General features: G+C 40.6%; 1 non-coding gene and 2 pseudogenes across 1 annotated transcript; 2 read left to right on the top strand and 1 right to left on the bottom strand.

Moving 5' to 3' along the window:
• Positions 1-6,759: 6,759 nt before the first annotated feature.
• Positions 6,760-7,271, top strand: LOC132007416 (translationally-controlled tumor protein-like; annotated as a pseudogene).
• Positions 7,272-8,327: 1,056 nt separating this feature from the next.
• Positions 8,328-10,117, top strand: LOC132007187 (heterogeneous nuclear ribonucleoprotein A3-like; annotated as a pseudogene).
• A 12,003-nt stretch (positions 10,118-22,120) lies between these two features.
• LOC132007920 (U6 spliceosomal RNA) lies at positions 22,121-22,224 on the bottom strand. The gene has a single exon (XR_009401474.1). It is a non-coding gene; the product is annotated as a U6 spliceosomal RNA (small nuclear RNA).
• Positions 22,225-23,019: the final 795 nt, after the last annotated feature.

The raw sequence follows: 23,019 nt of genomic DNA, 5'->3' as shown, positions 1-23,019 counted from the left end.
TATAATATAATATAATATAATATAATATAATATAATATATAGTGGTCTTACATTTATTAAGTACTTTATAATTTTTAAGAGGATTTTCTTTTTCTTTTTTTTTTTAAGACAGAAAGATTATGCATGTGCACAGCGGGGAGGGGCAGAGAAAGAGGGGGAGAGAGAGAATCTAAAGCAGGCTTTATGCTCAGTGCAGAGCCCAATGCAGGGTTCAGTCTCACAACCCTGTTATCATGACCTGAGCTGAAATCAAGAGTTGGTTGTTTAAACATCTGAGCCACCCACGCACCTTAAAAGGATTTCCATAAATTCCTTTACTTGTTTTCCAAACAACACAACTGTTTTTTTTCTCAAAGCACTTCTGTGATAAATGTAGGGTATTACTACCTAATTATTACCTACTTGTACCTAATTTTGGAGCTATAAAATGGCTTGTTCAAAAGTCACACTATTGGTTTCTACAACATTCAGTGTTCCCAGAGCATTCTATACTTTCAATGCCATTCTCATCAAAATGCCAGTGGCATTTTTCAAAGTGCTGGAATATACAATCCAATTGTATGGAACTAGAAAAGACCCTGAATAGCCAAGGGAATATTGAAAAAGAGAAACAAAACTGGGAGCATCACGCTGCCTGATTTCAAGCTATATTACAAAGCTATGATCACCAAGACAGCATGGTATTGGCACAAAAACAGACACATAGATCAATGGAACAGAATAGAGAGCCCAGAAATGGACCCTCAACTTTATAGTCACCTAATCAACAAAGATGGAAAAAATAGCCAATGGGAAAAAAGACAGTCTCTTCAATAAGTGGTGCTGAAAAAATTGGATAGCTATATACAGAAGAGTGGAACTTGGCCATTCTCTTATACTCTACATAAAGATAAACTCAAAATTGATCAATGATCTCAATGTGAGGCAGGAATCCAACAAAATCCTAGAGGAGAGCATAGGCAGTAACCTTTTCAACATCAACCACAGCAACTTCTTTCAAAACACTTCTCCAAAATCAAGGGAAACAAAAGTGAAAATGAACTTTTGGGGCTTGATCAAGATAAAAAGCTTCTGGGGTGCCTGGGTGGCTTAATCGTTAGGCATCTGCCTTTGGCTCAGGTTTTGATCTCCAGGTCCTGGGATGGAGCTCTGTGTCAGGCTCCCTGCTCCATGGGAGGCCTGCCTTTCCCTCTCCTACTCCCCCTGCTTGTGTTCCTGTTCTTGTTGTCTCTCTCTTTGTCAAACAAAAAAAATAAAATCCTTTAAAAAAAGATAAAAAATCTTCTGCAGAGCAAAGGAAACAGTTGCAAAACAAAGAGACGACCCACAGAAAGGGAAAAGATATTTGCAAATGACACTATAGATAAAAGACTGGCATCCAAGGTCTATAAAGAACTTCTCAAACTTAACATCCCAGAAACAGGAAATGAAGTCAAAAAATGGGAAGAAGACATGAACAGACACTTCTCCAAAGAAGACAAACAAATGGCTGACAGACACATGAAAAAATGTTCAATAGCCTTAGCCATCAGGGAAATGCAAATCAAAACCACATTGAGATACCACCCTACACCAGTTAGAATGGCAAAAATTGACAAGACAAGAAACAACAAATGTTGGAGAGGCTTTGATGAAAGGAGAACCCTCTTCTACTATTGGTGGGAATGCAAGTTGGTACAGCGACTTTGGAAAACAATATGGACGTTTCTCAAAAAGTTAAAAATAGAGCTACCTTATGATTTAACAATTGCCCTACTGGGTATTTACCCCAAAATGATTATGTAGTGAAAAGAAGAGCTATATGCACCACAACGTTCATAGCAGCAATGTCCACAATAGCCAAACTATGGAAGGAGACAAGATGCCCTTCAACAGATGAATAGATAAAGATGTGGTTGATAGATATAATGGAATATTACTAAGCCATCAGAAAGGATGAATACCAAACATTTGCTTTGACATAGATGGAACTGGAGGGGATTATGCTAAGTGAAATAAGTCAGAGAAAGACAATTTTATATTGTTTCACTCATACATGGAACATAAGAAATAGTGCAGAGGATCATAGGGGAATAAAGGGAAAAATGAAGGGGGATTCAGAGGGATAGACAAACCATGACAGTCTATGGACCCCAGGAAACAAACTGAGGGTTTCGGAGGGGTGGGGTGGGGGGAAGGGTGAACCTGGTGATGGGTATTAAGGAGGACATGTATTGCATGGAGCACTGGGTGTTACACGCAAACAAAGAATCATGGAACACTACATCAAGAAAACTAATGATGTACTGTATGGTGACTAACATAATAAAAAATTATAATTAAAAAAATTTGGTGGTCTATAAATTTGCCATCATCCTGTAAAAACAGGCTATACTAAACTGAAATAAATTAGAAACTGAATTAGTTGGTGTATAAGTTAGGTTTCTTCAGAGAAATATATAGACATAGACATAGATACATAGATCTTTCTTTCTTTCTTTCTTTCTTTCTGAGAGAGATTTCAAACAATTTCCTCATATGGTTGCAGGAGCTAGAAGGTTCTAAATCTGCAGGGCATGCTGACAAGCTGTAAATCCCACAAAGAAATGAATGTCTTAAGTTGGAAAGCCAACTGGAGACAACATTTCTTCCTCAAGGTGGTCTTTTCTCTTAAGACCTTAAACTGATTGGATGAGGCCCACGTACATTAGGGAGAATAATCTACTTTACTCAAAGTCTAGTTATTTAAATGTCAACCTCATCTAAAAAATACCTTCAGCAGCATCTTTATTAGTATTTGGTTAAACAGTTAGACACCGTAGCCTAGCCAAATTGACACAAAAATAAACCATTGCTTTTGGGATTTGGAATGCTTGTGTAACTCATATCCTAAATTAATGGCTTAGGCAAGTTAGCGTTCTTTTTTTTAAAGATTTTATTTACTTATCTATTTGAGAGAGAGTGAGAGAACACTCATGAGTAGGGGTAAGGATGGAGGGAAAGTGAGAAGCAGATTCTGCACTGAACAGGGAGCCCAACTCAGGGCTGGATCCCAGGACCCCAAGATCATGACCTGAGCTGAAGTCAGATGCTTAATGGACTGAGCCATCCAGGTGTCCCAAGAAAGTCAGCTTTCAAGTCAGCAGTCAAAAGTAGCAGTCCAGAGCTGGTATAGTGACTCAACAATCATTAAGTGTTCAAACCCATTCCAGTTTGTTGCTCCATTATCCTCAACACATAGCTTCTGCCTCATGTCCCAAAATGACTGACTTAGCCTCAACTGTCACATTCTCATTCAAGTTTGCAGGAAAAGGGGAGGAGGAAGAGTGTCTACTTCCTTTTAAAGACACTTCCTGGGGGCATCTGGGTGGCTCAGTGGGTTGAGCCTCTGCCTTCAGCTCAGGTCGTGATCTCAGGGTCCTGGGATCGAGTCCCACATCAGGCTCTCTGCTCAGCAGGGAGCCTTCTTCCCTCTCTCTCTCTCTGCCAGGAAGTGCCAGACACTTCCTGGGAGTTTCCCATATCTTAAACACACGATCCAGAATTTAGTTATCTAGCCACACTTAGTTACAATGGAGGCTGAGAACTATTGTCTTTATCTTGGTGTCTATTGACCTGGCTAAAACTCTGGGAATCTGAACTTGGGGATTCAGAGAAGAAAGAATGGATAGATATTGGAAAGAGGTATACCATGTACAGTTTACTACACTTAATAACTGAAGGGATGCTCTTTCTTCCATGGTGTACACCATAAAAGATTCAGAGCTACTCATCTGTGAATGCAAATTACTGAATGACACATAAAAATATGCTTAGTCTATACATAGTTGAAAACACTACAGATCCAGGGGTACTAATCCCTGTACAGTCTATAGTTAATTTAAAATTCTTGATTTTTAATGTACTGAACATGAAGGTAAGTGATGGCTACGTGAAAGTAGGCATTCTGTATATAGCTGGGTGCACTGCACAACTTAAGGGGGGCATTCACATTCTGTTCTGTTCCACAGATTTTTCTGCACTTCATCTTAGCCAAAAGGCTGAGAAGCAATCCAGAGATCTTTCTGGACTCTTTATATCTTCACTGTGGAGGTAAAAATGGCCCCATAACAGAAGACTTATTCCATCTTCAGTTGTGAATACTGCACACCCAGAAGTTGCCATTCAAATCAAAATCTATGCCAGGTTTATTTCTTGATTCCTGACATGCTCAAAATAGAGGTAAATACTGATAATTACAGTGCACAACTCAGTTGGTGTCATTTATGTTGTGTATACCATGAAACTTTCTGGTCTCCTCCTGTGGTTAATGTGTAGTTAGTGACAGTCTCGTAAAAGTAAATGTGAACATACTCCACACTTTAAGGGATTCTATTAATATTATAATCTATCTCATGAATCTTTCTAGATCTATCATATATTCAGTGTGGAAGTTTGTGTTGGCCACATGAAATTAGATGTGTATTTTAAATGTATGTATTTTAAGTACACTGCAAAACAGAAGTGGTGATCCCAGTCTATGCCATGGATCTTTCTAATCTCTTCATATGCTCAGTGTGGGGATAGATAATGGTCGCATGACAATAAATGTATCCTTGTACATTTGGGTACACTATACAACTGAAGAAGTACTAGTCAAAGTCCCTGGTTATTTATGGCCTTGTCATATGTTAAGGTGGGGGTAAGTGATGGCCATATCAATTTATACTTATTTCACTTACACTTGGATATACTGTGCTATTCAAGGACTGAGAGCCACATTCCAGTCTTTGCCATGAATCTTAGAAAGATTCTTTATATGGCCAGTATGGAGGTTAATGATGGCCTTATAAAATTAGATTTACTGCATATAAAGTTGAGTGTACTACACAGTTTAAAGGCCGCCAATCCCATGAAGAATTCTGGACCCATATCCTTGTGGGGGTAAATGCCACATTCAAGTAAATATATTCTGTGTAAATTTTGGTGCACTAAAAAATTTAAGGATGTCAATCACATACTAGTTTGTGACACAGATCTTTCTGGGCTCCTCATATGCTCAGTGAGGAAGTAAGTGATTTCTACGGTAAAGAAGGGTTATTCAAAATGGAAATCTAAACCACAAAGAGACAGCATCTCATACCTGACTATTATCAAAAGGATGAAAAAACAAGTATAGACAATGATGTGGGAAAAAGGGACTCCTTGTACACAGTTGGTTGAAATATAAGTTGGTACAACCACTATGGAAAACAGTATGGAGTTTCCCCAGAAAATTAAAAATAGAACTACCACAGGGTCCAGCAATTATACTTCTAGGTATTTGTCTGAAAACAAAACAAAACAGGGGTGCCTCGGTGGCAATTTATTAAGGATACAACTCTTGATTTCTGCTCAGGTCGTGATCTCAGAGTTGTGAGATCATGCCCCATATCAGGCTCTGTGTTCAGTGTGGAGTCTTCTTAAGACTCTCTCTCCCTCTCCTTCTGTCTCTTCCCCCTAAAATAAATAAATAAATCTTTTTTAAAAAGTGCTAATTTAGGGGCACCTGGTTGGCTCAGAGGGTTAAGCCTCTGCCTTCAGCTAAGGTCATGGTCCAAGGGTCCTGGGATCAAGTCCCGCATCAGGCTCTCTGCTCAGCAGGGAGCCTGTTCTCCCCCTCTCTCTGTCTGCTGCTCTGCCTAGTTGTGATCTCTGTTAAATAAATGAATAAAATATTTTTTTAAAAAGTGCTAATTTAGAGGCCCCTGGATGGCTCAGTTAAGCATCTGCCTCTGGCTCAGGGTCCTGGAATAGAGCCCTGTGTCCAGCTCACTCTGCTTCTCCCTCTGCCCCTCCCCACTGCTCCTGCTCCCTCTTTCTCTCACAAAAATAAATAAAATCATTTTTTGAAAAAGCACCTGGGTGGCTCAGTGGGTTAAACCTCTGCCTTCAGCTCAGGTCATGATCTCAAGGTCCTGGGATCGAGCCCCACATTGGGCTCTCTGCTCAGCAGGGAGCCTGTTCTCCCCACCACCACCTGCCTCTCTGTCTACTTGTGATCTCTCTCTCTGGCAAATAAATAAAATCTTTTAAAAATCAAAAAAAAATAAAAAATCACTAATTTGAAAAGATAGATGTAACTTCATGTTCACTGTAACATTATTTACAATAGCCAAGACATGGAAACAACCTAAATGTCCATCACTGGATGACACAGATAAAGAAAATGTGGTATCAGGAAAACGTATCTTCAACAAATGGTGTTGGGAAAACTGGAGAGCAACATGCAAAAGAATGAAACTGAACCACTTTCTTATACCATACACAAAATAAACTCAAGATGGATTAAAGACCTAAATGTGTGACCTGAAACTATAAAAATCCTAGAAGGGAACACAGACAGTAATTTCTCTGACATTGGCTATAGCAACTTTTTTCTAGATAGGTCCCCTGAGGCAAGGAAAACAAAAGCAAAAGCAAAAGCAAAATCCCAAAAATAACCAGCAAACAACTGAATGGGAGAAGATATTTGCAAATGACATATCAAATAAGAGTTTAGTATTCAAAATATATAATGAACTTGTAAAACTGAGCACCCATTTATTCATTTCTATGGTCTCATGAGTTAGATACTAGTCATATCCCATTTTTTTTCTTTTTTTTTTTCATATCCCATTTTTAAGAATGAGGAAACTGAGCTTTCTTTTCACCCTCCGCAACCTCTTGCAAGCACTGCTCTGGCTGCACCACGTCTGCTCAGAGTTCCCGGCTCTGCTAAGCTAGCACCATCACCCTTTATCTCCAACCACCATCGTGATCATCTCCTGGGACCTCATCCGCTAGGATGAGATGTTGTCCACCATCTACAAGATCTGGGAGATGACACAGGGGCTGTGCCTGGAGGTGGAGGGGAGGATGGTCAGGAGGACAGAGGGCAACACTGATGACTTGCTCATTGGTGGAAACGTCTCCACATGAGGCCCCGAGAGTGAAGGTACAGAAAACCCAGTCACCGCTGGTGGTGATACTGTCCTGAACCATCACTTACGGAAACCAGCTGCACCAAAGAAGCCTACAAGAAGCACATCAAAGATTACATCAAATCAGTCAAAGGCAAACTTGAAGAACAGCAGCCAGAAAGAGTAAAACCTTTTATGACAGGGGCTGCAGAACACATCAAGCACATCCTTGCTAACTGCAAAAACTACCAGTTCTTTCCTGATGAAAACATGGACCGAGAGGGCATGGTTGCTCTGTGGGACTATTCTGAGGATGGCAGGACCCCACACAGGATTTTCTTTAAGGATGGTGTGGAAATGGAAAAATGTTAATGAATTTGGCTATGACTTTGGATGTATCACCTGTTGTCATCGCTGACTGCTGCTCTTCATCCACATGACACCAGGACTTAGACAAATGGAACTGATGTCATCTTGATCTCTTCATTTATTTTGACCTTGATTTATCTCAAGTGGAGTGATTTATAAAAAAAGAAAGAAAGAAAGAAAGAAAGAAAGAAAGATTAAAAAATAAACTTGTCAGGGGGCACCTGGGTGGCTCAGTGGGTTAAAGCCTCTGCCTTCGACTCAGGTCATGATCCAAGGGTCCTGGGATCAAGCCCCGCATTGGGCTCTCAGCTCAGCAGGGAGCCTGCTTCCTCCTCTCTCTCTGCCTGCCTCTCTGCCTACTTGTGATCTCTCTCTGTCAAATAAATAAATAAAATCTTGAAAAAAAAAAAACTTGTCAGGGTATCTTCAAATAAAATGCATTTAAGCTAAAAGCATGGGCGGGGGGATGGCGCCTAGGTGGCTCAGTCAGTTGAGTGACTAACTCTTGATTTGAGGTCAGGTCATGACATTGAGGTTGTGGGGTCAAGCCTTACATAGTACTCCACACTCAGTGGGGAGTCTGTTGGAGAATCTCTGTCTCTCCCTCCCTCTCCTTCCACCTCCTTGCTCTCTCTCTCTCTCTCTTAAATGGGTAAATAAATCTTCAGGGAAAAAATAAACTGAACAAATGAGGAAACTGAAGCACTTACACAGCTGTTAAGTAATAAAGCCAAGATTTTAATTTAGGTCAATCTGAAACCATAGCTCAAAGTACGCAATCTTGTAAATACCTCTTTAAAGTATGCTGTCATTCTATTAATGGTTTTTTGAGCAGAGAAATTTAGCTGCTTCATAAATACTACATTTTGGAAAAATGGAAAGCTCATTGATGGAAAATGTGAAGCAGGAGATCTCCAACTGTCATGTGTATAAAGTGCCATATTAATTAATGTGCTCCAGTGGCTGAGATTTCATTCTATTCAAAGGAGATTAAATTTAAATTTAAAAAATTATGATGGTAGCTTTCCCTTGGATCTTTGCCTAGTAAAACAGTCAAGTATGATGAAAGTGAAAAGGGTTTATACAACCTTCTCAGAGGAAGCTCAGTTCACTTTGGGGAAAGTGAGTTACTGCAGAGATAAGAAGAATGTATCTAAAGGAAGCTATTGTGGCTGTGTCTTCTTCCTGCTGGACCTGAGCCTTCCACGTAGATCCTGAGACCGTATCTCAAGACCTTTTTAAAAGCACCATTATGTGAATTAATGAATACATCATTAAAAAGTGAAATTAAATTCAGATCCTTCGGAAAAGAAAATGAATACTCGAGGAGAGTGATTCTATAGCTACATTGGCCAACACAATTAAGTTCTAGCTTATAGATCATTCCAGTTAGTCTGTTAGTGCAATATTGAACTGCTAACAAATTAGGGAGAGATGGTCTTCACACATAAGCTTCTGTTTATAAACATCAGATGTTTCTGGAACCACAGTTTTTGCTGGGGAGGTTTAATTTTGCCTTGGAGTTTAAAAAGATTGGAGTAGTTGGGCTCTCAGTCCCATATTGAACTTGAGTTCAAAGAGGTGAGCCCAGTCTCAAAATGGTGGTAGAGCCACTGCCCAGTCGCCCTGGCCCAACTCCAGCCATCACTGCTGCCACCAGGGTGAGGAGGGCCATGATCCAAAGGAACCAGAGCAGTTGAAAAAACTGTTTATTGGTGGTTTGAGCTTTGAAAATACAGATGGTAGTTTAAGAGAACATTTTGAAAAACGAGGTACACTTACAGATTGTGTGGTGATGAGAGACCCCCAAACAAAACGTTCTAAGGGTTTTGGTTTTGTGACTTACTCTTGTGTTGAAAAGGTGGATGCAGCAATCAACCACACAAGGTTGATGGGCGTGCAGTGGAACCAAAGAGAGTTGTTTCTAGCAAGGATTCTGTAAAGCCCGGTGCTCATCTAACAGTGAAGAAAATTTTTGTTGGTAGTATTAAAGAAGATGTAGAAGAATATAATTTGAGAGACTACTTTGAAAAGTATGACAAGATTGAAACCATAAATGTTATGGAAGACAGACAGAGTGGAAAAAAGAGAGGAGTTGCTTTTGTAACTTTTGATACATCATCATAATACAGTTGATAAAATAGTTGTTCAGAAATACCACACTATTAAAATGGCATAATTATGAAGTGAAAAAGGTGCTTTCTCAACAAGAATTGCAGTATGCTGGATCACAAAGAGGTTGTGGAGGTGGATCTGGCAACTTCATGGGTTGTGAAGAAAACTTTGGAGGTGGGGTGCCTGGGTGGCTCAGTGGATTAAAGCCTCTGCTTTCGGCTCAGGTCATGATCCCAGGGTCCTGGGATCGAGCCCCACATCGGGCTCTCTGCTCAGCGGGGAGCCTGCTTCCACTTCTCTCTCTGCCTGCCTCTCTGCCTACTTGTGATCTCTGTCTGTCAAATAAATAAATAAAATATTTAAAAAAAAAAGAAAAGAAAACTTTGGAGGTGGTGGTAACTTTGGCCATGGTGGAAACTTTGGTGGAAGAGGAGGCTATGGTGGTGGAGATAGTGGCAGCAGAGGTAGTTATGGAGGAGGTGCTGGTGGATAAAATGGATTTGGAGGTAATAGTGGCAACTATGGTGGTGGTCCTGGTTATAGTAGTAGAGGAGGCTATGGTGGTAGTGGACCAGGATATGGAAACCAAGGATGTGGATATGGAGGTGGTGGTGGAGGATATGGTGGTTACAATGAAGGAGGAAATTTTGGAGGTGGTAACTATGGTGGTGGTGGGAACTATAATGATTTTGGAAATTATAGTGGACAACAGCAATTCAATTACGGACCTGTGAAGGGGGGCAGTTTTGGTGGAAGAAGCCCGGGCAGTCCCTATGGTGGTGGTTATGGATCTGGTGCATATGGTAGCAGAAGGTTCTAAAAATTTTTCATAAGAAAAGGGTTACAGTTCTTAGCAGGAGAGAGAGCGAGGAGTTGTCAGGAAAGCTTCAGGATACTTTAAGACAGTCATCCCAAATGCATTAGAGGAACTGTAAATATCTGCCACAAAAGGAACGATGATCCATAGTCAGAAAAGTTACTGCAGCTTAAACAGGAAACTCTTCTTGTTCAGGGCTATCATAACCACAGTTTGCAAAAAGTGCAGCTACTGTTTAATGCAATGTAGTGTCAATTAGATGTACATTCCTGAGGTCTTTTATCTGTTGTAGCTTTGTCTTTTTCTTTTTCTTTTCATTACATCAGGTATATTGCCTTGTAAATTGTGGTAGTGGTACCAGCAATAAAAAACCAAGGGATTTTTAACTTTTCAAAAAAGAAAAGATTGGAGTAGTTGGAATATATTCTCAAAGTTGAACTATTCTTGAGCTTATGTAACAACCAGTAACAAGTATACTTATCTTAAAAGTTGAATTTCTGTGATGAGCAATTCCATGAATATTGAATGCCTTTTAAGCTATACGATACCACCCTTGACTTCCTCAAGATGTTAAAAATGGTGCTACCCTACACCCTAGCAATTGCATTGCTGGGTATTTACCCCAAAGATACAGATGTAGTGAAAAGAAGAAATACATGTACCCCAATGTTCACAGCAGCAATGTCCACAATAGCCAAACTGTGGAAGGAGGTGAGATGCCCTTCAACAGACGAATGGATAAGGAAGATGTGGTCCACATATACAATGGAACATCACTCAGCCATCAGAAAGGATGAGTACTCACCATTTGCTTTGACATGGATAGACTGGAGGGGATTGTGCTAAGTGAAATAAGTCAAGCAGAGAAAGACAATTATCATGTGGTTTCACTTATAAGTGGAACATAAGGAATAACACGGAGGAGAACAGGCAAAGGGAGGGAAAACTGAAGGGGGAAAAATCACAGAAGGAGATGAACCATGAGAGACTATGGACCCCGGCAAACAATCTGAGGGTTTCAGAGGGGAGATGGGGTGGGAGGATAGGGTAGCCAGGTGGTGGATATTGAGGGCACATGTTGGGATGAGCACTGGGTGTTATATGCAACTAACGAACCGTGGAACATTACACCAAAAACTAATGATGTACTGTATGGTGACTAATATGACATTAAAAAAAGAAATGTAAATAATACCAACAGAAGAGAAGCTATTTCTACTTTCCTTAGATATTTATTTTTCAAATAGAAGTGTTAACAATCATCAAAGTCTAACTTCCTCAAACCTGAAGATGTCTCCTGAGCCTTGGATTTTTATTTCCATTTATTCTGTTCCTGAGTCTCTGCTGTGACTTAGTATGGAAACATACACCTTGATTAATTTGCAGACTAAAAGAGACCATTTTTGCCATGATTCCTTTAGAGTTTATGTTAATCCATCATTTGGATTTCTGTTTCTAGCCGAGATGGAGTAACAGGGTCTGGATTTACAGGAACAAAGTTATGAAACAACAGTTTTCAAAACATTGGTCATTAAGCAATGAAGGACAATAATCACCAAAAACAGGAAACGTAATAGTTAAGCCCTGTGATTGCCATAGAAAATTGAATCCAGTAATATATAAGAAGGATAATAAATCATGATCAAGTTAGGTTCACCCAGGAATACAAGGCTGGTTTAATATTAAAAAGAATCATTTGGGGCACCTGGGTGGCTCAGTGGGTTAAGCTGCTGCCTTCGGCTCAGGTCATGATCTCAGGGTCCTGGGATCGAGTCCCGCATCGGGCTCTCTGCTCAGCAGGGAGCCTGCTTCCTCCTCTCTCTCTCTGCCTGCCTCTCTGCCTACTTGTAATCTCTCTCTGTCAAATAAATAAATAAAATCTTAAAAAAAAAAAGTAATCAGTTAAGGGACAACTGGGTGGCTCAATAGGTTAAGCATTTCATGTCAGCTTAGGTCATGAACCCAGGGTCCTGGGATTGAGCCCCACATCTGGTTACCTGCTTAGCAGGGAATCTGCTTCTCCCTGTCCCTCAGCCCCTCCACCCACTCTTGCCACGTGCTTTCTCTCTCTCAAATAAATAAAATCTTTTTTTAAAAAAAGTAATCAGTAAAGACTCTCAACAAACTAGGAATAGAAAGGAGCATTCATAACCTCATAAAAGGCATCTATGAAAAAATGCAACTAACCTTATACATAATGGTGAAAGACTGAATGCTTTCTCTTTAACATCAGGAACAAGGCAAGAATATTTCCCCTTACCAATTCTGCTCAAAATTATACTGGACATTGTAGCCAGTGCAAGAAGGTAAGAGAAGCAAAAGGCATCCACATTGGAAGGGAAGAATAAAACTGTCTTTATTCACAAATAATATACTTTCCTATGTAAAAAAATCTTCTGAAATAACATAAAAGGTACTTTAATAAGTGAGTTCAGTAAGTTGTAGAGTATAAGAACAGTACGGAAAATAATTACATTTCTATATAGTAGCAATGAAAAATTGGAAACTGAAGTTATAAAAATATCTTTTACAGGGGCACAAGAAATATAAAATAACTATGAAAGAATCTGACAAAAGACGTGTGATACTTGCAGACTGAAAATGTAACAAACACTGCTTAGAGAAATTAAATATGACCTAAATAAAAGTAGAAATAATACCACATTCCTGGCTTAGAAGACTTAGTATTATAAAGACATCAATTCAAAGCAACCCAGTTAAAATCCGAGCATTATAATTTGTGAAACTTAACAAGAGAATTCTAAAATTTATATTAAAATACAAGTAACCAGGACACCTGGGTGGTTCAATTGGTTAAGCTTCTGCCTTCAGCTCAGGTCATGATCCTGGGTCCTGGGATCGAGTCCCACATCGGGCTCTCTGCTCAGCAGGGAGTCTTCTCCCTCTCCTCTGCCTCTCTCCACCACTTGTGCTCCGTCTCTCTCTCTCTCTCTCTCTCTCTCTCTCTCTCTTACTCTCTTTCTCAAAAAAATAAAATACAAATAACCTAGAATACTCAAAACAACTTGCAAAAAGAGGAGAAAAGTTGGAGACCTTTATCAATTGAATTCAGGACTTGTAAAGTTGCAGTTGGTATTGGTATAAAGATTCATAAACATATCAATTGATGAAGATAGGAAATCCATAAATAGATGATTTTTTACATCTAAGTTGATTTTTTACATCTAAGTTGATTTTTTACATAGGTGCCATGGCAATACAGCACAGCAAGATTAGTTTATTCAACAAATTTTGTTAGAACAGTTGGATATCGTTATGCAAAAAAGCAAACATTATATCTCATGCCATGTACTAAAAATTAGCTAGAGATGGATCAGGAACAAAAGTGCAAAACCTATACTATAAAACTTCTAGAAAAACATGAAATAAAATACCTGTGACATTAGGTGTTGTTTTCTTAGATATGACCCAAACTATGATACATTAAAGAAATGATAAGTTGGACTTCAATTAAATTAAGAACTTCTGTTCTTTAAAAAAACATTATTAAGAGAATAAAAAGACAAGCTGCAGATTGGGAGAGAATAGATGTAAATCACATATCTGATAAATGACTAGTATCTAGAATATGTAAAGAACTCTCAAATCTCAGGACACCTGAGAGGCTCAGTGGGTTAAACGTCTGCCTTCGGCTCAGGTCATGATCCCAGGGTCTTGGGAGTGAGTCTCACATTGAGCTCCCTGCTCAGCAGAGAGCCTGCTTCTCCCTCTTCCTTTGCTCCTCCCCCCCAGCTTGTGTGTGTGCTCTCTCTCTCTCTCTCTCTCCCTCTCTCTCCCTCAAATGAATAAAATCTTCATTAAAAAATCTCTCAAATCTCAATAATATGAAAACAACCCAATTTAAAAATGGGCAAAAAAATTGAATCTATACTTCATAAAAGAAGATAAATGGATGATGTTCAACATCATTAGTTCAAGGAAATGCAAATTAAAATCATCAGAGGCTACTACTGCACACCAAGTTTTGGCAAGGATGTGGAGCAACTGGAACTCTTCCCGTGTATGTAAAACAGTGCAATCACTTAAAAGTTAACACTTTATCAAATAATTAAACATATGCCAGCCATATGATTCAGTTATTCCTCTTTTAGTTACTTGTCCAATGAAAGAAAAATAAAAGCCTACATCTACATGAAGATTTGGATATAAATGTTCATAGCAGCTTTATAAACACTAGAAATATCCCAAATGTCCATCAATGAATGAACTTAAAAAATTGTGATGTATCATGTGGTGGTATATTATTAAACAATAAAAAGGAGGGGCGCCTGACAGGTTCAGTGGGTAGAGCATGCAACTCTTGATCTTGGGCTTGTGAGATTGAGCCCTACATTGGAAGTGGAGATGACATAAAAATAAAATATTTTTTAAAACAATAAAAAGGAATGGGCTAGTGGTACATATAGTAATAGGGATTAATTTCAAAATACCTTTGCTGTATTAAAAAACAAACAAACAGAAATGAGTATGTACTACATGATTCCACTTGTATAAAACTCTGAAATATGCAAAATAATCACCAGCAACGAAAAATACAGCAGTGCTTGCCTGGGGAAAGGGGATGAAGAGTGCAGGAGGGAAAGATTACAAAGGGATATGAAGAAGCTTTGGGGGAATGAAATATTTTTTATCATTTTTTATTAAGATTTTATTTATTAGTGGGGCACCTAGGTGGCTCAGTGGGTTAAGCCTCTGCCTTCGGCTCAGGTCATGATCCCAGGGTCCTGGGATGGAGCCCCGCATCGGGCTCTCTGCTCAGCGGGGCGCTTGCTTCCTTCTCCTCTCTGCCTGCATCTCTGCCTGCCTACTTGTGATCTCTCTCTCTCTCTCTGTCCAATAAATAAATAAAATCTTTTTTTATATAAAAAAAGATTTTATTTATTTGAGAGGGAGAGATAGAGAGTGAGCGCATGCAAGAGCAGGAGATGGGAGAAGCAGGCTCCCTGCCAAGCAGGAAGTCCGATCTGGGGTCTATCCCAGGACTCCGGGATCATGACCCAAGCCGAAGGGGGGTTCTCACCCAACTGAGCCACCCAGGTGTGCCGAAATACTCTTTATCTTGATTGGTGATCTGTGTACATCTTTCAAAAGCCATCAAAATGTACTCTTTAAGTATGTGAAATTCATTGTATATTAGTTATGCTCACTAATTACATTTTATCCTACAGTAAATTAGCTTGCTGTATCCATTTTTTAAAACTTACTTATTTTAGAGAGAGAGAGCATGAGCAGGGGGAGGGATAGAGGAAGAGGGAGACAAGCCGACTCCCCACTAGCAGGGAGCCCCTACCCAGGGCTCAATCCCAGGACCCCAGGATCATGGCCTCAGGTGAAACCAAGATTCTAACACCCAGCCGACTGAGCCACAGAGGAGCCACTATCTTGCTGTATTCTCAAAGATAGATATTCACTGTTACATCTGATACTTTGGCATCAGTATAAAAGACTTAGAAGTATTGAAAAGAATGAGAAACATGATCAAAGGGCAGCTGCCTTGTGGGTTAAAAGAATGCAAAAATAGGGGTGCCTGGGTGGCTCAGTGGGTTAAAGCCTCTGCCTTCAGCTCAGGTCATGATCTCAGGGTCCTGGGATTGAGCCCCACATCGGGCTCTCTGCTCAGCAGGGAGCCTGCTTCCCTCTCTCTCTCTCTTTCTCTGCCTGCCTCCCTGCCTACTTGTGATCTCTTTCTCTGTCAAATAAATAAATTAAATCTTTTAAAAAATGCAAAAATAACTTCAGTCAATGAGAGGTCAGTACAGATGGGGAAGCAATTTTAGAAATAAATGCTAATTATTCCTCCTTTCATAAATTATTTCTACGTATATTTTGTTCACAACCTGTTTTGTTCCTCGAAGTTAAAGTTTTTTTAAACTTAAAATTTTAAAGATAAATAAACATACACATTTTATTGAAGAAGGAGATTGCAATCATTGTGACCGGTTACTATCAGAAACTCTGGCATGCTTTGTAATGTATATTGGGGCTGAGCGATGGCAAATGTTTTTTTTGTTTGTTTGTTTTTTGTTTTTTTTTTTTAATTTTTTATTTTTGATAAACATATATTTTTATCCCCAGGGGTACAGGTCTGTGAATCACCAGGTTTACACACTTCACAGCACTCACCAAATCACATACCCTCCCCAATGTCCATAATCCCACCCCCTTCTCCCAAACCCCCTGCCCCCGGCAACCCTCAGCTTGTTTTGTGAGATTAAGAGTCACTTATGGTTTGTCTCCCTCCCAATCCCATCTTGTTTCATTTATTCTTCTTCTACCCACTTAAGCCTCCATGTTGTATCACCACTTCCTCATATCAGGGAGATCATATGATAGTTGTCTTTCTCTGCTTGACTTATTTCGCTAAGCATGATACACTCTAGTTCCATCCACGTTGTTGCAAATGGCAGGATTTCATTTCTTTTGATGGCTGCATAGTATTCCATTGTGTATATATACCACATCTTCTTGATCCATTCATCTGTTGATGGACATCTAGGTTCTTTCCATAGTTTGGCTATTGTGGACATTGCTGCTATAAACATTCGGGTGCATGTGCCCCTTTGGATCACTACATTTGTATCTTTAGGGTAAATACCCAATAGTGCAATTGCTGGGTCATAGGGCAGTTCTATTTTCAACATTTTGAGGAACCTCCATGCTGTTTTCCAGAGTGGCTGCACCAGCTTGCATTCCCACCAACAGTGTAGGAGGGTTCCCCTTTCTCCGCATCCTCGCCAGCATCTGTCATTTCCTGACTTGTTGATTTTAGCCATTCTGACTGGTGTGAGGTGATATCTCATTGTGGTTTTGATTTGTATTTCCCTGATGCCGAGTGATATGGAGCACTTTTTCATGTGTCTGTTCGCCATCTGGATGTCTTCTTTGCAGAAATGTCTGTTCATGTCCTCTGCCCATTTCTTGATTGGATTATTTGTTCTTTGGGTGTTGAGTTTGCTAAGTTCTTTATAGATTCTGGACACTAGTTCTTTATCTGATATGTCGTTTGCAAATATCTTCTCCCATTCTGTCAGTTGTCTTTTGATTTTGTTAACTGTTTCCTTTGCTGTGCAAAAGCTTTTGATCTTGATGAAATCCCAGTAGTTCATTTTTTCCCTTGCTTCCCTTGCCTTTTGCGTTGTTCCTAGGAAGATGTTGCTGCGGCAGAGGTCGAAGAGGTTGCTGCCCGTGTTCTCCTCAAGGATTTTGATGGATTCCTTTCGTACATTGAGGCAAATGTTTTTTTAAGGTAATGAAACAAGGGTGTTACTTGTCAATAAATAAAAGTCAAACATGTATTAGAGGGAGAAATGAATTTCTCTTATATACATTTGCCTTTTGTCTCTTATAGACAGAACTTTGGAAGAAAATAAGTTTATGTGAAAGCAAGATACGCGCCTGGGTGGTTCAGTCAGTTAAGTGTCTGACTCTTGATTTCAGCTCAGGTGGTGATCTTAGGGTCCTGAGATTGAGCTCTGTTATGGGCTCCAGGCTAGGCGTGGAGCCTCCTTAAGATTCTCTCTCTCCCTCTCCCTTTGCCCATCCCCCCCCCCAGCTGTAGAAAAGAATAAAATATTGCCATTTGCAGGAAGGTGAATGGAGCTAGAGAATATTATGCTAAGCAAAATAAGTCAGGTAATGACAATTCCACAGGATTTCACTCATATGTGGATTTTAAGAAGCAAAAAAAATGAGTGAAGGGAAAAAAAGAAAGAAGCAAACCAAGAAACAGACTCTTAACTCTAGAGAACAAACTGATGGTTACCAGAGGGGAGGTGGGGGCGGGTATGGGTGAAACAGGTGGTGAGGATTAAGGAGAGCACTTGTGATGAGCACCAGGTGATGTATGGAGGTGTTGCATCACTTTGTTTTACACCTGAAACTAATATAACACTGTGTGTTAACTGGAATTCAAATACCCCTCCCTGAATGCTGAAATCCAGATCTTTTTGAGAATTCCGGGTCATGACTAAGTGGATGAAAGAGAAGTCGTTGTGGTGTCATGCCAGCAGAAGTTGCCGGAAACCCACTGGTAACTTGCTGGGGAAAATCTCTCCTCAGAGAGGCACCTTGCTGTAAAACCATTCAAGATGAGTGCCAGGCAAACTTCTGGACAATAGATGGGGCCGGCTTCTGTGCACTGTGGGACTTGCATGCTGAAGAAGCAGCATTAGTGAAGCCCAGCATCTAAATGAGCCTGCTGGGCAAACACATCGGACCTTGGTAGGAAATCCTGTCCTCCGGCAGTGTCTCTTCAAACACCTCTTACGGAACTGAACACTGTGCAGCTAGTAGAAGACAATTTCAAGGGTCCTGACCCATTTTCCCACCCGCAGGTGAAGAGGGTAAATTTGGACCTGAGAGTCAAGGAAGCACTAACTGGCACAGGAAGTGAGAAAGGAGGAGGAGAAGAGGCAGTGCACAGAGTGATGAAGACCCGGGAGATGACCTGATAGCACACCTCACGCAAGCCCACAAGGTTCTGAGGAACAAAGGAGCTGAGTGCTGGTCCTCCTCAGCCCTCCAGCCACAGGATTTTGGATCAGTTACTATCTCTCTGCAGATAAAAAGTTTATTTTTTTTAAGATTTATTTATTAGAGAGAGAGAGAGAGAGCACAAGCATGTGTGCACGAGCACACAGGCAGGGAGAGGAACAGAGGTAGAAGCAGACTCCTTGCTGAGCTAGGAGCCCAATGCGGGGTCTCAGTCCCGGGGCTCTGGGATCTTGACCTGAACCAAAGGCAGATGCTCAACAGACTGAGCCACCCAGTTTAATACTTGCTCTGGGTCCCACCTGCTTTCCCTTCAGAAAACTATCATGGGGCATCAGGGTGGTGTAGTTGGTTGAACATCCATCTCCCAGTTTCTCTTAGGTTGCGACCTTGGGGCCATGAGACCAAGCCCTGCATTGGTCTCTGTGCTCAGTGCAGAGTCTGCTTGAGATTCTCTCTCTTCCTCTCCCTCTGCTCCTCCTGTTCGTGTGTGTGCTCTCTTTCACTCTCTAAACTAAATGAACCAATCTTAAGGAAGGAAGAAAGGGAGGGAAAGAGGGAGGAAAGAAGGAAGAAAGAAAGAAAAAAGAAAAGAAGAGAGAGAGAGAAAACTCGGGCAGGAACAAATACCCCCATCCTCCATGGTCTTCACGTCACAGGCTGAAGTGATATGGTGGCTGACTCGGGGCCCACAAGAGTTTACCCGAGGGACGCCTGGGTGGCTCAGTTGGTTAAGCAGCTGCCTTTGGCTCAGGTCATGATCCCAGCGTCCTGGGATCGAGTCCCACATCGGGCTCCTTGCTCCGCAGGGAGCCTGCTTCTCCCTCTGACTCTGCCTGCCACTCTGCCTGTGCTCGCTCTTGCTCTCTCTCTCTCTCTCTCTCTCTCTGACAAATAAATAAATAAAATATTAAAAAAAAAAAAAGAGTTTACCTGAAAGTGATGGCTTGAGCAGACAGTATAGTCATTTAGCCAGTTTACCCCTCCCCAGCAGGCAACCAAAAAAAGCAAAGGAAGGGCAACGTAAGAAACATTTATTAATTGTTCTTTACCACATAAGCCCTTGTGTACACACTATACATTTACATATATATTTTATACACATACATTTTCCAGAAGACGCACCTGAAAATTAGTGACTTGTCCAAGTGCCAGAGCTCTGACTTCAACTCCTCCCTTGTCATTCTGGTTCCAGACTTCAGTTCGCTAATCCACGTGGAATGTCGGCTCTCTGTAGATATCACCGAGATGAATTGCTGATAAGACAAAGCTGAGCTTATTCTTACTGCAGTAAAAGACAGCAACCTTGACAGAATTTGGGGTGGGGAGGTAAAGCCAGGATGTTATGAGATATTCGAGCCTGGCTTAAGGAAGGCCTTTTTGGTGAGGAAGTCTTGGTTAGGATTAGGTAAGGATGGTGATGTCTTGATTTAGGATTGGTCACCCCAACAAGGTGAGGGTTTTAAGACAAGGAATTCAGAGTCTGGCAGGGAGTAATATGTCTTTCAGGAAGTTCCCAGAATGAGCAATAAAGTCATTTGCAACTATTACCTTCTTGGGCAAGAGTGTGCTGAAACAGCAAGTTAAGGTGACAACAACAAAGTTTGAAGTAAGAAAGTCGCATTAGTGAGTGTAGACAGTAAGCTCTGTGGGCATATATAGTTTAGGTTGTTATCCTGTAAGGTTTTTCTCTTCTTCTTGATGGTCACATTCAAGCATGATATGTGACAAATTATTCTGTTAATGGGATGATCATTAACCAATTTCAATATGAAGACCACTCAGCATAAAAACTAGCTTTTACATAGTCTTCTCTGTGTGTTCTTTATATCCTAGCTCATTGAATCATTGTAACTCTGTGGGTAGGTGCTACTTTCGTCTACATTTTATAGATGGCGAAGTGATGCACAGGGAGGTTTCGGAACTTACTGCTGTTTATGGTGCATTAGGCATTTGAGCTGGGATTTGAACCCAAGCAGTCTAACTCCAGAGTCCTTTTTAGGACCTAATCAGTATACTAAGTATTCCATATTAGGGCTTTACAGTTACCGTTCCTTCAAATCATCTGTAACTCCTATCATTCAGATCAGAGAGGTGATTCAGATTAATCTATTGCCCAAAGTTATGCAGTTAATAAATTACAGCCTTCAAACTAAGTCTGCAGACTTCCTCACCTGAGTAATTATTTTCTCCACACCCCCCCCACTTGGTCTTCTTTAACTACCTCTTGATTTCCAAAGAATAATTAACAAATCTATGGGGCACCTGGGTGGCTCAAGTTAGGATTTCAGGGTCCTAGGAGTGAGCCCCATGTCCCAGGGCTCCTTGGAGGAGGGAGTCTGCTTCTCCCTCTCCCTCTGACTCTGCCCACAATTCATGTTCTCTCTCACTCTCTCTCTCTCTCTCAAATAAATGAAAAAGGTCTTTTTTAAAAAACCCATTAGATATTGTCCAACAAAGACAAAATACACCAAAAAATCTAGTTCTGTAGTAAGTTAGGGGTCTCTGCAAGTTAGAGCAGGGACTGAATTCTAATTGCTTCTGCATAATAGAATAAGAAAAAAAGACAGAATTTTCATGTTTTCCTAGCTTTGGAGTAGCTTCACTAAATGACTTTCATTAAAAGAAGTGATTGAAAATAATAATCTTTGACTTAGAAAAAATATTTAACTTTTATAGTAGAAATGTAGACACAGCAATGATTTGCGATTTCTCAACATGTTCTTTCTTGCTGAAGGACATTTAGTTTTGACCTATAGTCAGGATAAGCATAGCACACATGCAAAATTTCCAACAATAAGAAAGATAAGTCTTGACTTAAACCTTATTTGGAAAAGAGAAAACAAAGCATGGCACCATTAAATTTTGAATGCTAAATATATTTCCTTGCTCTTAGCTCAGGAAATAAAGCTTTAGAGAAGTCACTAGAGTTGACCTTCTTTTATTCTTTAACAGGATAAAACTCTTCTCTCTTTTAGTTCATGTGCCCTTTGTTCTGGACTCCAAAGTTGATGGACAAGTTGATACACAGTCGCTCTGAGTACAGGGGAAAAACCAGAGGTGTGCGGCTTACAATTGCCAATAAAGATATAACCTTTCTTTGTTGTGCATTTCACAAGCAGATTACATAACCTTTTGGGGATATGTCATCAGCTCCAGCAACATACTCATTTTTTTAAGTTTTTATTTTTTTAAGATTTATTTATTTATTTGAGAGAGAGAGAGAAGGAGAAGTACAAGCCAGGCGGAGAGGCAGAGGGAGAAGCAGACTCCCTGCTGAGCAAGGAGCCCGACCTGGGGCTCCATCCCAGGGCCCCGGGATCATGACTGAAGCTGAAGGGAGATGCTTAACCGACTGAGCCACCCAGGCACCCCTAGTTTTAATTTTAATTCTAGTTAGTTAACATACAAAAATAGGGAGCAGTTTGCAAATTTGCCTATCATCCTTACACAGGGGCCATGCGAATCTCTGTATCTTTCCCATTTTAATCTATGTGCTGCTGAATCAAGCACAACAGTAACATATTTAAGTAACATATGCTAACTGCACAAGGATACTTGGCTTTTTACTGAGTGTAGTTTGAGCTGGGCTTTGTTGCTTCCCTTCTTTCCACATGGTGCATACAGAGGGTGGAAATGAGAGAGAGGAAGGCAGGGGTGACAGGAATGTTCTAGTAGGCCCGCTTGGGGAAAGGCACACGTGTTCCTTGTTCATCACCCCAACCCAACACACACACCCACATTACATAAAGAGCCCCATGCAGACAAAAGGAGCTCTTTATGTTGCCTTAAAATGACATAGGAATTGTGTTTCTCGGTTGCCCTGCACCAGATTAACATGCCCAAAGCCATGCAATATTTCCACACCTTAGTGCACCCTAGTCCCTCTTCATCCCCTCTCTCCTGACATCATTTCTTTGTGAATCAACTACTGTACAGGCTGTCACCTGGTTTCTCATGTATATCACATTTAAATCAAATTAAAAAGAACATTACACTCGAGAAAAGCCTCACATCAGTCAGCAAGTGAATATTTACTAAGAGACTGTGATGAGCCCCCACGGTTAGCGGATAGCAAGTAGATCCAATATAGGAAGTGGCTTCCCAAACAGGAGACTCTCCTTGTGTTCTTTGCCAAGCCAGGATTCTCTTCTTTAGGTCAGCCACCTCAGCCTCGAAGCTTTGCCCATCCCTCTGAAATGCAACTAATCAGTATTTTGTCTCCACTTCAAAGAGTAAAACTTCTGGAGCTGGGAGCCCAAAGGTAGGTACTTAAGTGCTGACTTACTTCCCTCACAACTCATACCA

Source organism: Mustela nigripes, chromosome X, assembly GCF_022355385.1.
Source record: "Mustela nigripes isolate SB6536 chromosome X, MUSNIG.SB6536, whole genome shotgun sequence".
Lineage (NCBI taxonomy): Eukaryota > Metazoa > Chordata > Mammalia > Carnivora > Mustelidae > Mustela > Mustela nigripes.
Note: the sequence above shows the minus strand (reverse complement) of the source record. Positions and strands in the feature narration are given on the sequence as shown.